The sequence below is a fragment of the Astatotilapia calliptera genome, chromosome 3 (genome assembly GCF_900246225.1).
Source record: "Astatotilapia calliptera chromosome 3, fAstCal1.2, whole genome shotgun sequence".
Taxonomy (NCBI): domain Eukaryota; kingdom Metazoa; phylum Chordata; class Actinopteri; order Cichliformes; family Cichlidae; genus Astatotilapia; species Astatotilapia calliptera.
Window position 1 is genome coordinate 26,617,601 of NC_039304.1, and position 15,264 is coordinate 26,632,864.

Below are 15,264 nucleotides of genomic sequence, written 5' to 3' on the forward strand. Positions count from 1 at the left end.
TGGATGATTGAGAATGCATCAAGACGAACACAAAAGGGAGTTCACAGCTTTTAGCAGCTCCCCCACCCCCTCATTCACACACCCCCACTCCCCTCCAGAATTCTCAGGTAACAACCTAATTTACATATGAATGACTAGACAATTTAGCGTCCACTTGGCTGAAGCTAAAGCCTAGCTAAACACCTACCAGCCATTTGGCTGGAAGGCGGGTTTTAAAGGTAGAAAAGCCAAATGGCTGCTCTCAGGGGCTCTAAGTTAATTAAGCTGTTTTTCACCAAAATTAAGTCAGCTTGATCTGTTTTGAAAATTATATCTTGAAAACGGTGGATGCTAGGACAGCTAACAACAAGCAAACAGTATGTGGTAACTCATACATACTCCCTGCCTTTGGGGAGAGAGAATTTTCTTTCATAAATCCCAGGCAGGTTCAATTGTCTTGGTTGGATTTTAACCTCTCGTTGACCCCTTTTGAGTTAAGAAAAATCTTTATTTGGTCTTCAACAAAAACAAAGAAAGGGTATCTGTTGTTGGTCACATACAAAGGAAGCATGTGACACTAATGAAAAGCTTGTGACATATTTGATGAGTGGGCTATAAATTTAAAATAAGCAGGCTTCTGGTGCATGGAGACATTCATTTTACTTTCCTGTTATGATTCACTTTTCTCTTCCAGAGAAGTTCTGTTGAATGAGCATGCTGCACGTCAGTGACGCTCTGCTTCACAGTCACTCTGCTGGACCCATTCACACCTGTCACCTATTGTATAAACAAAGTCTGCAGCACACTGAGCAGATGCTGTGCAGCAGCTCAAGGTGAGGTGTCCTCAAAGGCACCAACTATTAGTCCTTTTTGTCTTTTCTATCTAGTGCATCCATCCATCCTCCTTACATATATATATTTTAACTCAACTCAACTCCTCTGGTTAAAAGTATTTAACCCTCTCAGGCTCAAATTAAACTTTTTGTTGCTAATGCACAACCAAGTCCTGCAGTGGTACTTCTGAGTAAAAAAAACTCATAAAATATGTATGTGGGGTAATCCGGTTGTTAGTTTTTAACTGTTGCAAATCAGCAACGCCTGCCTTGAGAGGGTTAAGAATTTTTTGAGATTTTGAAAATGCAGCCATTTAAATAGGAAAATTGCATGTCATTGTCATCGTGAAAAGGTCTAATAGACCTCACCTAGTCTAATATTAATATTGTGTTAGCTAATTAACATAATATCTGTTCTACTACATTTACTAAATGTAGTCTCCTTTAATAAAGTCTTTCCATTTACCCTCACCAGAGTTTTTATTGGGTAATTACATTGGATGACCTTTACCTTCATAACTGCTTTAATTCTTCATCATATAGATTATAGATACAGATCTCAAGGTGCTGGAAACAGAAATTCTGATCCATGTTGATATGACAGCATCACACAGTCACTACAGATTTGTCAGACATGGAACACAGAGGGTTTGTGTTGGATTGAGATCTGGTGACTGTGGAGGTGACAGTGAACTCATCGTGTTCAAGAAACCAGTTTGAGATTATTTGAGTTTTGTGACATAGTGCGTTGTCCTGCTGGAAGCAGCCATCAGAAGACGGTACACTGTGGTCATAAAGAGAAACATGGTGTTCGAACGATGCCTAAAGTGTAGAAATTGGATCACCCACACCATTACGCTACAAATCACAATTTGATGATACAAGGCGCTTTATGAGCCCACCATGCACCTGTCACCACAGAAACAGACAAGGAAACATTTTTCTAATTTTCTATGGTCCACTATCATCGAGCTTGTGTGAAGCTTGTGCCTCAAATTCCTGTTCTTACCTGATAGGAGTGGTACCCTGTAGTATTCAGATGTAACCCACCTACTTCAAGGTTTAACCTGCATTCAGAGATTTTCTTCTGCATAGAATGTAATTAATTTATTGATTATTTATTAGAGTTATTGTTGGTCATTCATGTTTGACCTTTTGTACCACCTAAACTTCAACAAAGTGGATATTTTCCTTTTTTTGGACCATTCTCCAGAAACCGTAGAGATGGTTTTGTGGGACATTTTCAGGAAATTAGTAGTTTCCTAAATCCTCTACATGCCTAAATACAGTTGATGCCATGCGACTGGATTAACAAACAGCTCAAGAAGAGTTCCTAAGGTCCTACGTGCCTTGGAGGATGTGACATTATTACAAATAATAATATAATATTATTGCATTTTATTTTTAGGTGCCTTTGCACCTTACATTAGTACACTAAAATAGAAACATATTGTAAACAAAATTTTTTTTTTTTAAAAAAACAAGTACGAATGTATATCGTACACAGTGTGTGTGTGTGTTCTTAATTTCTACTAAATGTTTAACAGCCAAACATCACCATAAGTTTCTGAGTGCTTAAAATGTTGCTGAAGACCAGCATTTAGCCTGAACTAAGGCATTAAAAACACATATGGTGCAATTATTTTAATGATGCATTATTATTGAGGCTTGGGCTCAATAATAAAGCATCATTAAAATGATAATTGTTGTTGATGGTCAATCAAAAATTAACCTTTTATTTTTATTTGTTGATTTTTTTAGTATTTAACTCTCCATTGGTATTTGATTTTGAACTTCATTTGTTGTGCTTAGTTGTGATTAATATTACAAGGAGGGCTTAAACGTGCTGTCCCCACAATAGGAAAGACAGGCATCTTCTAAATGTGTGCTTTATAATTTCTGACAGATGGGAAAAGTAATGCTTCATGTGGACACTGTAAACAAGTGCAAGTAGAGGTTGAGCAGAAATGATGAAGGGGTTGTGTAAATATATTCATCCATGCATTGGTGTTTAAATCATAATTGTATATGTACGAGCTTTATAAAAGAACGCACCAGTTCCCAGTATTTGCAGCATTTTCATTAATCCAGTTTATGTGAAAGCAAAGACTATGCAATTGCAAACAATCCGTGATAATTTTCCTGAACTAATCCAGATACAACACATACAAAGCGTCTGAGATGTAGATGTCTATTTATACAAAGCAGCTGTGGGTCACAACGGTTCTACATCTGATAGACGTCTGAAAGAAGAAAGGCATTTTGAATTGTTTTATGCATGCTTAAAAAAACATAAAACAAACAACACCTCGTGTATCAGAACAGCAAATAAGAAACACAAATAATAACAAGGAGCTGCTCCCCGAAGCAAACTTCGAGACCACGGCTCCTTCAAAACCCAATTTCTTTTTTTTTTTTTTTCACATTTTGTTATTGCACAAATCATTTGTGCAGAGCATACTCATTAGATGCTTAGTCAGAGATGAAATGAAACCACAATTCATGCTCGCGGAAATGTGGATTTTATTTCTTATGTGTGTCATCGTCATCACGTTTGACACTGAGTGTGTTGTCAATATAAAATGTTAGAAAGTTGTATTAAAAAATGTATTCAGAACCTAAAGTTGCTTAATCCAATTAGTACACATAACATTGCTATATTAGAAAGTTTGTAACTGAGGAATTATCACAGCTAGAAGATGAGTAAAAAGTAGTGCTGTCAACGTTAATCTTGTTAAAATGACGTTAACAAGCTAACAGTGCTAACGCGTAACGTTGTGCAGCCCCATGTGTAACCCAGTCATAGATTACATATTGCACAAAATGTGTTCTTTATACCTGACTGTTAGGACCTTCAAGCCTGTAGTTATATTCATTATCAGTTAGAGCCCCTCCTCATTCTTCTTCTTCTTTGGTGCAACCCGGGCCTTATGTTTGACACCTCTGCTCTAGTCCAGTCATCTTCCTGCCCAACTTCTTCAAGCCTCTGCATACTTCAGATCTGCCATTCAAGCTTTCAGACTCATTCAAGCCTTCATCTTCAGCATCTAGACTCCGGGAGGTGCTGCCATAATTCCTGTCACAGTAGGGATTCCATTCTACTATGATAGGCCATCAAAATCTAATTACTAAATAGCTTACCTGGACTCTGTATATCAATAAATCGTGTTCAATTCCTCCTAATGATCTCTCCTTATCAAAACAACATTTGATGTCCACAGGTAGGAATGGTTTCCTGTGGTGTCCTGTGGCGCATGGTTGAATGAGTCTGTTGTTGAACGTGCTCCTGTGACTATCCACCATGAGATGGGGAGGGTGTAAAGGGTTGTCCGATAATGATGGTCCTTTCTAAAACGAGGTCCACACCCACAACATTACTGGCCTTCCAGATCGGTTCATTGTTGAGTGTTTTGCTACCCCCAGTACACCACAGCATAGAGGATGGCACTTGCTACCACAGATTCATCAAACATCCTGAGCCTCATCGTCAGATGTTAATGTCAGTCATCTCAGGAAATAGAGACAGACTTAGCTCTTCTTGTAGAGGGATGTTTGTTGTCCGTGTGTGAAAACCAAAGTATTTTTCAGCTGTCTTCTCACAGACACCGTGGATGAAAATATAGGTCTCTAGTGTTCTTCTTTTCCTTATTTTCACAACCAGTTCCTTAGTCTCTGAAACATTAAACTGCAGATAGTTTTGTTCAGACCATGAAGCAAAGTTGTCCTCCACAGTCCTGTACACTTCCTCATCACCCTCTCTGACACATCCCACTACTGCAGAACAGTGTTGGGGTTGTTAATCAAAAAAAGTCATGTAATACACATTACCTTTAACAATTAACTTTTCTTATAAGTAATGCAGTATGTTATTTCAGTACTTGCCAGACAATGTAATTCTTCATACTGTTTACTCCTAGTTAGTCATGGAGAATGACTTCCCTGGAGGTTTGTTCCTGTTAAAATTGGGTTTTTCCTTTCCACTTTCACCAAGTGCTTGCTCACAGGGCATCGTTTGACTGTTGGTGTCTTCTCTCTATTATTGTACTTGTTATATCGCTTACCATTGCTCCATGAAATTACCTTAAACACACTGTCTCATAACAGTTAACAATATAAAACTTTAGCTACAGTTCCACATACCCACACAAATCCATATCCTAACAAGAACAAGCATAGGATCTTTTTAAGTGTTTATAATTAAACACAAAAAAAAGTTGTCAACCAGTGCAATGAGAGTTCAAAGATATCTCCAGAGTCATTCTGCTTTAGAAACTTGAGTAGTAGAAACCGAGATTACAGCCTAAGTATTCATCACTGCCTTTTTTACATGTTGAAAATCAGCCTCTGGCTGCTGGACTGGGGTCTGCATACACTTAGCTTTAACGTCACTCTGGGTTCTTGGCTGGCTTTGTGTTACCATACAGTCTCTGTAGATGTTTGCAAAGAGCCGTAGTTGTGTTAGCAGCATAATACCATTGTGCTCTTAACCATTTGTGCAAGAAAATTCAAAGTAAATTCCATATCCTCCCTGGAGCCTGCTCAACATTTTCCACTTCTTCCACATAAGTGCAAGTTTCTTTGATGTTTTTTTTTTCCTTTCTATCCAGCCAGTGTGTGCAGTTAATTGAAAAACAAAGTGTAATGCAAGTAACAAAGTAGCTGTAGGTGTAATGTAGTTAGTTTAGTACATGTGACATTAAATTTAAAAAATGAATAAGTGAAAAGTGTAATCTGATTACAGTAATGCGTTTTTTTTTTTCCAGTGAATTAACACAACAGATAAACTTCCAGGGCACCTGTGCTTGTTTGCATTTAAACTACAGTTAAAAATTGGATTTGTGTTTCCTCTGCTGAAATTATTATCCACATTATTATTCAAAGTGGTTATTGCCTGTACTAATAAAGTTCTGATGGCTCAAAAATGCTGGACAAGGGTGAATTAAAAAGCCCCAAATTTCAGCCCAGTCTTTCATAGCCTATAACTTGACGAATGTTCACAGAATGAAGGTACAATTTTAGCAGTTTTGCATATTATATATACTAAAGTAATGATACGAAAGAAAAAAAGAATCTGATTCTGCAAAGGTCAGCCTGGAACTTTTTCCAAATATGATTTAATGACCCAACCACAAGAGACAGAGACAATCTGTTGTTGTTTTTGTTGTTTTTTTGACATGCGTATTCATTAAAGTGCATATCAGACAAGCACAGATTCCACAGTTTGACAAAATCTTGTCAGCTGTTTTCCAAATCCTCCTTAAACCATGATGAAATGTTACAGTTTGAAATTAATCTGACATTAGTCCTTTACTAAAAAAATCAAATCATGACAAGTAACGGCAGTAGACAACTCATAGCATTTACTAAATAAATCTGACACCAGCAATTCATATCAAAGACAGGACAAAAAGAACAGATTTCCTAATATTTAATCACATTTTTTTCTAGACAGCTTCCCTGTTCAGTGGAAATTTAAATTAAATTTCTGGGATTTGATTCTTCACTTCTTGTTTGCACAAACCAGTCTCCTTGACATCAGGATTTTGTTTATTTTCTGTTCAGTCTCATGACAAAGGTGTGTTTTTATACAGATTTACAAAAAATATCTTCTGTGGTGCAGTTTTAATTCACTGCATGCAAATAAAACATCACAAGTGTCCCTGAGAGGCGATATGAGAAGAGAAGAGGGTGAGTGATAGTCAGGAAGAAAGATGAGATGAGACGTGAAGGGGATGCAGGTGCAGAAATGCCTATCTCTGATCTCCAATTCTCTCTCTGGAACAAACACAGACACTCCAATCCAAAAGCAAAGACCATGCCAAGCTGCACCGGAACAAAGCCCAAAAAACTTGTGATGAATTTACAGCCGCCATGCTTGACAGATTCGGAGACGGGACAATCAGTCAACGTCCAAGTCGCGTCGGCCTGATATTTAAACCGTGGCAGCCGACACTAAGAGAAAATTGTGTGAACAAGCTGAAAGACAAAGAGGTGCGTGTGCAAAAAAAAAAAAAAGTAAGCATAACTGTATAAATCCAATGTTAGGTGGATTTAATCCACAGCCCTTAAGCAGTGTTCATGAATTTATTCATAGGCTTTGGCAGGAATATTGAAGTTATGAAATTAAAGCTTTGGTAACAGGTCAGTTAGTTTAGCAGTGCTCAACACATGTGATGAAATAACAGATTTATTTTCAGAGATAAAATCTTTTTGAGAATCGAAGTAGTCTTAAAAAAATAGGTTTCCTCTTTCTTCACTTGCCTGCTCCTGAGTGGATTAGTGAGTGGATTAGGACACACACTGATATTAGCATGTTAAATATACAACCAGGAGCCACCCGTTAGGTTAAGCTCATCTAGTCTAGTTGAGCCTAAAAAGGTTTAAACTTGTAGTCTGCACCTCTGAAGCAGACTAGCTCTTTTAATCTGTCTCTTTATGTTTAAATTATATAAAATACATGATTAAACAAAATTTTCATGGACTGTCTTTCTGTACCACACTGGCAATAATGCATTTTTTTCTCTCTTCAAGACTTTACAATACTAAAATTGATAAAATTTACAATTTACATAGAATATCGATCCGCTTATCAGGAGAAACAGTCATTCTGATTTGATCTAGAATGTGAGAATGTAACGATTTTTAAAAAATTAAAATTGTGACTCCACTTCTTTATTGATTCACTTATTGATTAATGCGACTGCTCTTGACGAAGGCACTCACACTTTTCTCCTCCTCTCCCTTAGCTTCCCTGCTTAGCCTCTTATGTCCTTGTCTAGTCTCGTGTTTTTTGTATTACTTTTCCCTGGAACACTCTCTCACAGTCTGTTCTCTAAAATCTAAAAGAGGAATTATGGATTTGATCAACTGGTCCCTAAATGCAATTGACACCCCTTTCTCAACGAGAAGTTTGGGCTTGGGTGAGCCTGAGTGCTGAAGATATCTACCTATTCGGAACCATGATAACAGGGTTCTGGCTGATCAGAGCTGGCTTGGCCCTGACTTATCAAAGAATTAAGAAAGCGGAACTGGCTGTTCAAACCCCCACAAGGCTGCCCGCTGGGATTGAAATGATGGGAAGAGACGTGAGTTTCTCAAAATGGGCTCATTGAGTGCAGCACGGATAAGATCTTGGAAAGGCTACGGCTGCTGCGAATACTCAGAATAAGATCTCTGACTGCAGACTGGATACATCTCGGAAGGGCTCGCTCGGAATAACATCTCTGGGTGCAAACTGGATGACATCTCGGGGAGGCACACTGCCGTGAGTTCTCAGAATCGGCTCCTTGAGCACAAGAATGACAACATCACAGAACGCTTATTCGACGCTTATTCCCTTCTGATGCTGACGGTGGATCAAGGAGACCAGCGCACGCAGGCCCAGATGTACTGTCTAAATCGGCTGTCTCTCACCCTGCTATGTGCAGAGGTGTTTTTTTCTGTTTTCAAACTGATCTCCCTGTTGGAGCTCAGTCTGGGGGGGGGGGGGAGTTATTTTTTTCTCCTCATCTTTCCTCATATGGTGCATTTTCCAATGTTATACCTCTCTGACCTGTCTTCCCCATGTGATGTTTTGTGTAATGTATGTATGGTCGGAAGGTAAGATGGCGCCGCCATTGCGTGCAATAGGTCGGCAGCCTTATGAAATTTCCCCTTGTGGGACTATAAAGGTATATCAAATCAAATCAAATCAAATCAAATATTTTCTACAAGAAAATAAGTACATCTACAGGTTTTCAGCATCAACTCTTTACATATAAAGTAAATAAATTGTCAAACTATTTAGATTATAACACGCTATTACTAAATCTATTCAAAAGTTTTTATTTGAACATCTTATTTTTATATCTATACTCTATACAGTAACTTACCAAAGGGGATGAGGTCCAGTTTTCCCCATCCTATGTAGCAAATTGGAAGGGCTTTTTGTTTATGAGTGAAGCGGTGAGAGCTCATGCTAAATGTAGCAGTCGAAGAACATCAAATACTTGGCACTTCTCGCAGTGAATCCCATGTTGCATAAAAGGGTGTTTCAGTGTATTGCTGGTGTTTCTCTCCTTTATTGAAATAATCATTTCAGATATTACAACTATCACTGTTAGTTATCTTTGTGAAATGTAGCCATGCTTTCTCTGCCACGACTCCTTTATCACATGTATGACATTGTTAATTTGCAATCTGTGCACAGTGCCAGTGTCAATAACGTAACTGAAATGCTGATAGTGTCATCTCATACCCACTTTTATTTGAACTAAATTACTAAACACTAAAACACAAACCAGAAAGAATTTGGTCATTTTACAAAATCTCTCAAAGCATCTGTACATCAGATTCAGATCTGAGCTTGATCTGTGTACGTTGGGGTCAAGTCGGTGTTATAACCATCAAAACAAGAAAAATGGAAAAACACATTTTTCTTGATCAAAAGGCCGTCAAATAAACTGATGCCATTATTTAATCAGAGTCAGGTGCAGAAAGATGAATGAAGCAGGTGCATAAGCTGACTGAGGCAGCTATTGAGGATTATGGAGATGTAGCCATGCTCTTCATGTGACTTTTCTTCATATTTAAAGCTGTTTTTATGTACACACACAAACCTCTTCTCTACCTTTGCTTCTCCAATTTATTTGACAAAAAATAAATTGATCACTTTTGGTGAGACCCCATTTCATATCCAGTGTTGGTCCAAATATCCATTCAAGTGACAATTTTTATGTTGGATCGTTATATGAAATGAGTTGACCAGACAATGATCATCCAGATCAGCATTTTGTCCCTTTCTGTTGTTTGGTTTTGAATTTTCACTTGTGACCTTTCACTAACAATGGACATAAAATGTAACAGCAAATGAATGAGACACATATCTGGGATTTTAGCTAAGACATTTAGTAATGCAGCAACAGAACCATTTAACAGAGCTGAAATGTAGAGCTAAAAACAACATCCGCAAGAGAACATGGAGAATATGCGTCAGAGACATCAGCAAGCAGCAGTCAGACATAACTGATATTAGAGTCTCTGGAAATAGATGCATGTGTCTCATGAAAATGAAAATGCCTATAATGGAGTCCTTGAAAGCTGGTTTGAGAACAAATTGGGTCGATTTGTTTTTTTAAGCTTAGAAATGGAAACAGCAGATGCAATTTGTGAAAAGTGACAGAGACAAAGCATTTAAAGATTGCATCAAAGACAAAGACTGCACTGATGTGTTTTGAAATTGGCAGTAGTAGCAAACTGCATGGTGTAATGATAAACATGTTATTTTTTATTGAAAACTGATACATAATTACAGTTGTGGTCAGAAGTTTACATAGACTCACACAGGGCATGAATGACATAGTAATTTTTCATCTTTTAAAGATTTTGTTGAGCTTTTCTTTTTCCAGGGTCAATGACCGAACAACATGCATCTTTAACAACAAGTTTGAATTTACTTTGGATTATCTTTAATACACACAGGGTCAAATGTACACAGATACTGTATGCACATTATAAACAAAGTACCACTTAAATCTTTTAATGGTTGCTACTGGAGGAACTACAATATTGTTTAACTTAACAAGGCTGAGGCTTATTAACTTCTCATTAGTCATCATGATTGACTACAACTGGTAGTTTCTTTTGATTGACCAATACTGAGAACAATGAGAAATTACAAGAAACTCAGTGAAGAACTAAGATGAAGAACTGTAGTTTGGCAGGTCTTTGAAACCATTTCTAACTGCAGATTTCAAGATTATAAGTTCTAAAGTCTGGAAGAAGACCCATACTTTCATCCTCAGATGAGAAGACATTGGTTTGGATGTTCAGAAACAACCTGGGACCAACCAAAGCTTAAACCTGGCATAAATTGGAAAATGCTGATACACCAACATCACTGTCCACATTGAACCCAGTCTTACATCACTAAGACTGAGAGTGTGTTGATCGTCTGGGGTGTGGGGCCTCCCTGCTGCTGCGGAGTCGGGGTGGTCTGCCTCTCCCCACCGCAGGGAAAAGGGTAACACCACCTGGGTCTGGGTGCAATTCCCCCCTCCAGGGGCAAGGGTACCTAGACCCGGTTTGTAGAGTACGCTTGGGGAGTGTGATTGTGTGTACAGCGTCTCTTTATGTCTGTCTCCACGTTGGTTGAGTGTGGAGTGAGTGCATATGAGAGCATGAGGGTGGGAATGGATGTTTGTGTCTGTGTGTGCCTGTATGTCTGTGTCTATATGTCAGGTTGGGTATCAGACGCCACCTCTCTGGGGACACCTCAGGCCCTCCAAGGTTTGGAGGCCTATCTCCACCCACCACCACTTCCCCTGCCGGTGGCGGACTCCCTCAGGTGTCGGTGTGTTGGTGGTTCTTTGTGTCTGGGGGTGGGCGTCCGGGTACACACCGGCTCACTCCTTGGCGGCCGCTTGTCGGGGCCTGGGGCTCGCTCGGGCCCCTTTGGAGGTGGGGTGCCCCCGGCCTCTCGGCCTAGGGCTCGGTCACTCAGGCGCAGCTGGGGGCCGGCGGAGCTCACGGGCGCGTCACTGCAACTCCCCCTGACTTCTGCTCCGCGGCTGCTGGGCGAGCCCTCATCTGGGACTCTCCTCAGCTCTTACTGGGACAGTGGCGCGGCTGCCCCTCTGTTGGTCTTCCATGGTCTCTTGTGTTCTGGGGGCCTCTGGATGTCTGGAGTTTTGATCTCCTCCATACCCGCTTCACACCCTGGAGGACGGGGCTGTGGCCCCCCCACACTCCCTAGCAGATCATTACATGGAGAAACCTTTGGAATGCAAGCATGCTGATCCACACAGGTATGCACACATGGGTATTCACAGACGCGGACTAAAGCTTTCTTGGCTGCTGCCTCAAAGCACACTGTGCGCTGTCTATCTTGCGTGCTGCACAATATCGTTTATTACTTAGTAAATACTGATATCTATGACTAGCTAGTTTATTAGAAAGAAGCCCCTGCTCCAAAATCAACACCTTCAGACTCAAATGAACAAGCCAAACGCCTTCTGGTGAAAGGTTTTATGGTCAGATGAGCTATTTGGTCACAATAACAACAGGTATGTTTGGAGGAGTAAAAATGAGGCTCTCTCCTCAGTGTCCCAAACACATCAAAACTGGTCAACATTAAGCTTCTGGAATGGCCTTCCCATAGCTCTGACGTCAAGCCTGTTGAATTTTCCTCAACTTTCAATCCCATTTCAAATTTGTGGACTAACTGGATCAATATCAGGAAAGCAACAAAATTGAATTACTATAACAATTCTGCCAAGATGCCTACCAAAGGGTCAAGGTGCAACTTGCTAAGGGACATTCATTCAAATATTAATGAATGAATGTCCCTATGGCATTGGCCATAGGTGTGACTGTTAGTGTGAATGGTTGTCTGTCTACATGTTGGCCCTGCAACAGACTGGCAACATGTTGAGTGTATGACTGTGTAGGCTCCAGCTCCTCGTGACCCTGACTTGTAAAAGCAGAAGATGGATGGATCCAGATCAGTGAGTGAGTGGTGTATACAGGGAGTGCAGAATTATTAGGCAAGTTGTATTTTTGAGGAATAATTTTATTATTGAACAACAACCATGTTCTCAATGAACCCAAAAAACTCATTAATATCAAAGCTGAATGTTTTTGGAAGTAGTTTTTAGTTTGTTTTTAGTTTTAGCTATTTTAGGGGGATATCTGTGTGTGCAGGTGACTATTACTGTGCATAATTATTAGGCAACTTAACAAAAAACAAATATATACCCATTTCAATTATTTTTTTTACCAGTGAAACCAATATAACATCTCCACATTCACAAATATACATTTCTGACATTCAAAAACAAAACAAAAACAAATCAGCGACCAATATAGCCACCTTTCTTTGCAAGGACTCTCAAAAGCCTGCCATCCATGGATTCTGTCAGTGTTTTGATCTGTTCACCATCAACATTGCGTGCAGCACCAACCACAGCCTCCCAGACACTGTTCAGAGAGGTGTACTGTTTTCCCTCCTTGTAAATCTCACATTTGATGATGGACCACAGGTTCTCAATGGGGTTCAGATCAGGTGAACAAGGAGGCCATGTCATTAGTTTTTCTTCTTTTATACCCTTTCTTGCCAGCCACGCTGTGGAGTACTTGGACGCGTGTGATGGAGCATTGTCCTTCATGAAAAACATGATTTTCTTGAAGGATGCAGACTTCTTCCTTTACCACTGCTTGAAGAAGGTGTCTTCCAGAAACTGGCAGTAGGACTGGGAGTTGAGCTTGACTCCATCCTCAACCCGAAAAGGCCCCACAAGCTCATCTTTGATGATACCAGCCCAAACCAGTACTCCACCTCCACCTTGCTGGCGTCTGAGTCGGACTGGAGCTCTCTGCCCTTTACCAATCCAGCCACGGGCCCATTGGCCCATCAAGACTCACTCTCATTTCATCAGTCCATAAAACCTTAGAAAAACCAGTCTTGAGATATTTCTTGGCCCAGTCTTGACGTTTCAGCTTGTGTGTCTTGTTCAGTGGTGGTCGTCTTTCAGCCTTTCTTACCTTGGCCATGTCTCTGAGTATTGCACACCTTGTGCTTTTGGGCACTCCAGTGATGTTGCAGCTCTGAAATATGGCCAAACTGGTGGCAAGTGGCATCTTGGCAGCTGCACGCTTGACTTTTCTCAGTTCATGGGCAGTTATTTTGCACCTTGGTTTTTCCACACGCTTCTTGCGACCCTGTTGACTATTTTGAATGAAACGCTTGATTGTTCGATGATCACGCTTCAGAAGCTTTGCAATTTTGAGACTGCTGCATCCCTCTGCAAGATATCTCACTATTTTTGACTTTCTGAGCCTGTCAAGTCCTTCTTTTGACCCATTTTGCCAAAGGAAAGGACGTTGCCTAATAATTATGCACACCTGATATAGGGTGTTGATGTCATTAGACCACACCCCTTCTCATTACAGAGATGCACATCACCTAATATGCTTAATTGGTAGTAGGCTTTCGAGCCTATACAGCTTGGAGTAAGACAACATGCATGAAGAGGATGATGTGGACAAAATACTCATTTGCCTAATAATTCTGCACTCCCTGTATATTTGGTTTAGTATATATTTGAGCCTGTATGTGTATTTTAGACCATGCGTGGATTAGAGAAAACCCCAAATATATTTGAGCATTTGCACCCAATTCTTGACTTTTTAAAGTCATTAAAGATGTATGCCGTGCAGTCATTCCAATCTGGAAAAAGAAGAGCTCAAAGGAATCATTAAAAACCCCAAATTACCGTAATGTACATGCCCATGATAAATATACACAAGACTGTATGACGAGTGTATATAAACCTATAACTTATATGTTTATAAGTTCATAAATCTTAGTGTACAATGAGAAATGTGAACATTATCCACTTTAGCAGACGGAGTGAAAGTGGAGTGCATTTAAGTCTATAACTGGTAAGATATAAAAAGTAATGCTTATGCTAACAATATTTCCCAAATTCCTAACATAAAGACTATTTTATCTTAGCTTAGCTTATTATTCTGAATGGGATTGGGAGATAATATGTAAATTCATCTCTACAACCTAAAGAAGAAACTAAAAATGATATGAAAGTTTACCAATAGAAAATGTATTCTTCTTCATTCTGAATTTAGTAAAATCTGCCTGTAAACACTTGATCATTACATATTTTCCTCAAAACTGGGGTGTCATGGTCTGTGGAATGCGTGATGCTCGGGTAGCCACACCCCCGGGCTGGGCCATCACTAGCACACCTGCTCTCCATCCCGGTGATTACACGGAGATCCACTTAATCCGGCGCTGACGGATGCTCCACGCCAGTCCGTAGTCATCCCCACAGTGGTAACCAGACTTCCACGAAAAGTGTGCATTCTCTTCTGCTTGGAACTTTGTTTAACCTGCCTACTTCTGTCCAGATTTCTACTCGGCGTCTGCTACCTGCCTGTCCTCCGGCTCAACTGGATCTCGCGGCGCTCACCTGGCCCACTCGCCATTCCACGGACTTCCTGCCCCCACGGACTGCCACACTTCCCTCCCGAGCTCCCACGGTTCCGTTCTATCGTAAGCCCCTACTCTAACTCAGTCCTGATATGTTCTCCCCGCTTCCTGGCTCCCTAGTAATCATCTCCCCTTTCTATTGCAGCCCCCCGCCGTCCCGATCCCGGCTTCCTCGTGTCATTGTTTCCCCGGATTTTTAGTTTCTGTTTTGCTCTCTACTTTCCCCGGGTCGCCTTTCGTTGTTTTAATAAAGTGTCTTTTTGTTAGCTCGGAGTCTGCGCCTGGATCCTTTCGTGCCCACGCACCACGGCGCATGACATGGGGTGAAAAAGTATTTTGTTGTCACAACTCAATAACAAAAAGAAATTTGTGCCTTGCTCCTCTTTTTTCCCCACATTGTCCTGTAGTGGACTTTTTTCCAAACAAAATGACACAATGCAACACAAGTTGAATTCTTCCATTTGGGTT

The 15,264-nt window shown here is 40.2% G+C and overlaps 1 long non-coding RNA gene across 2 annotated transcripts; it reads left to right on the top strand.

The window, feature by feature from the left end:
• The first annotated feature begins 14,491 nt into the window (after window positions 1-14,491).
• Window positions 14,492-15,062, top strand: LOC113012878 (uncharacterized). 2 transcript variants are annotated; one of them, XR_003270766.1, is made up of 3 exons: window positions 14,492-14,640; window positions 14,715-14,859; window positions 14,942-15,062. It is a non-coding gene; the product is annotated as an uncharacterized LOC113012878 (long non-coding RNA). The 2 variants fall into 2 exon arrangements; XR_003270765.1 differs by having other exon boundaries at window positions 14,492-14,859.
• The last annotated feature ends 202 nt before the right edge of the window (window positions 15,063-15,264 follow it).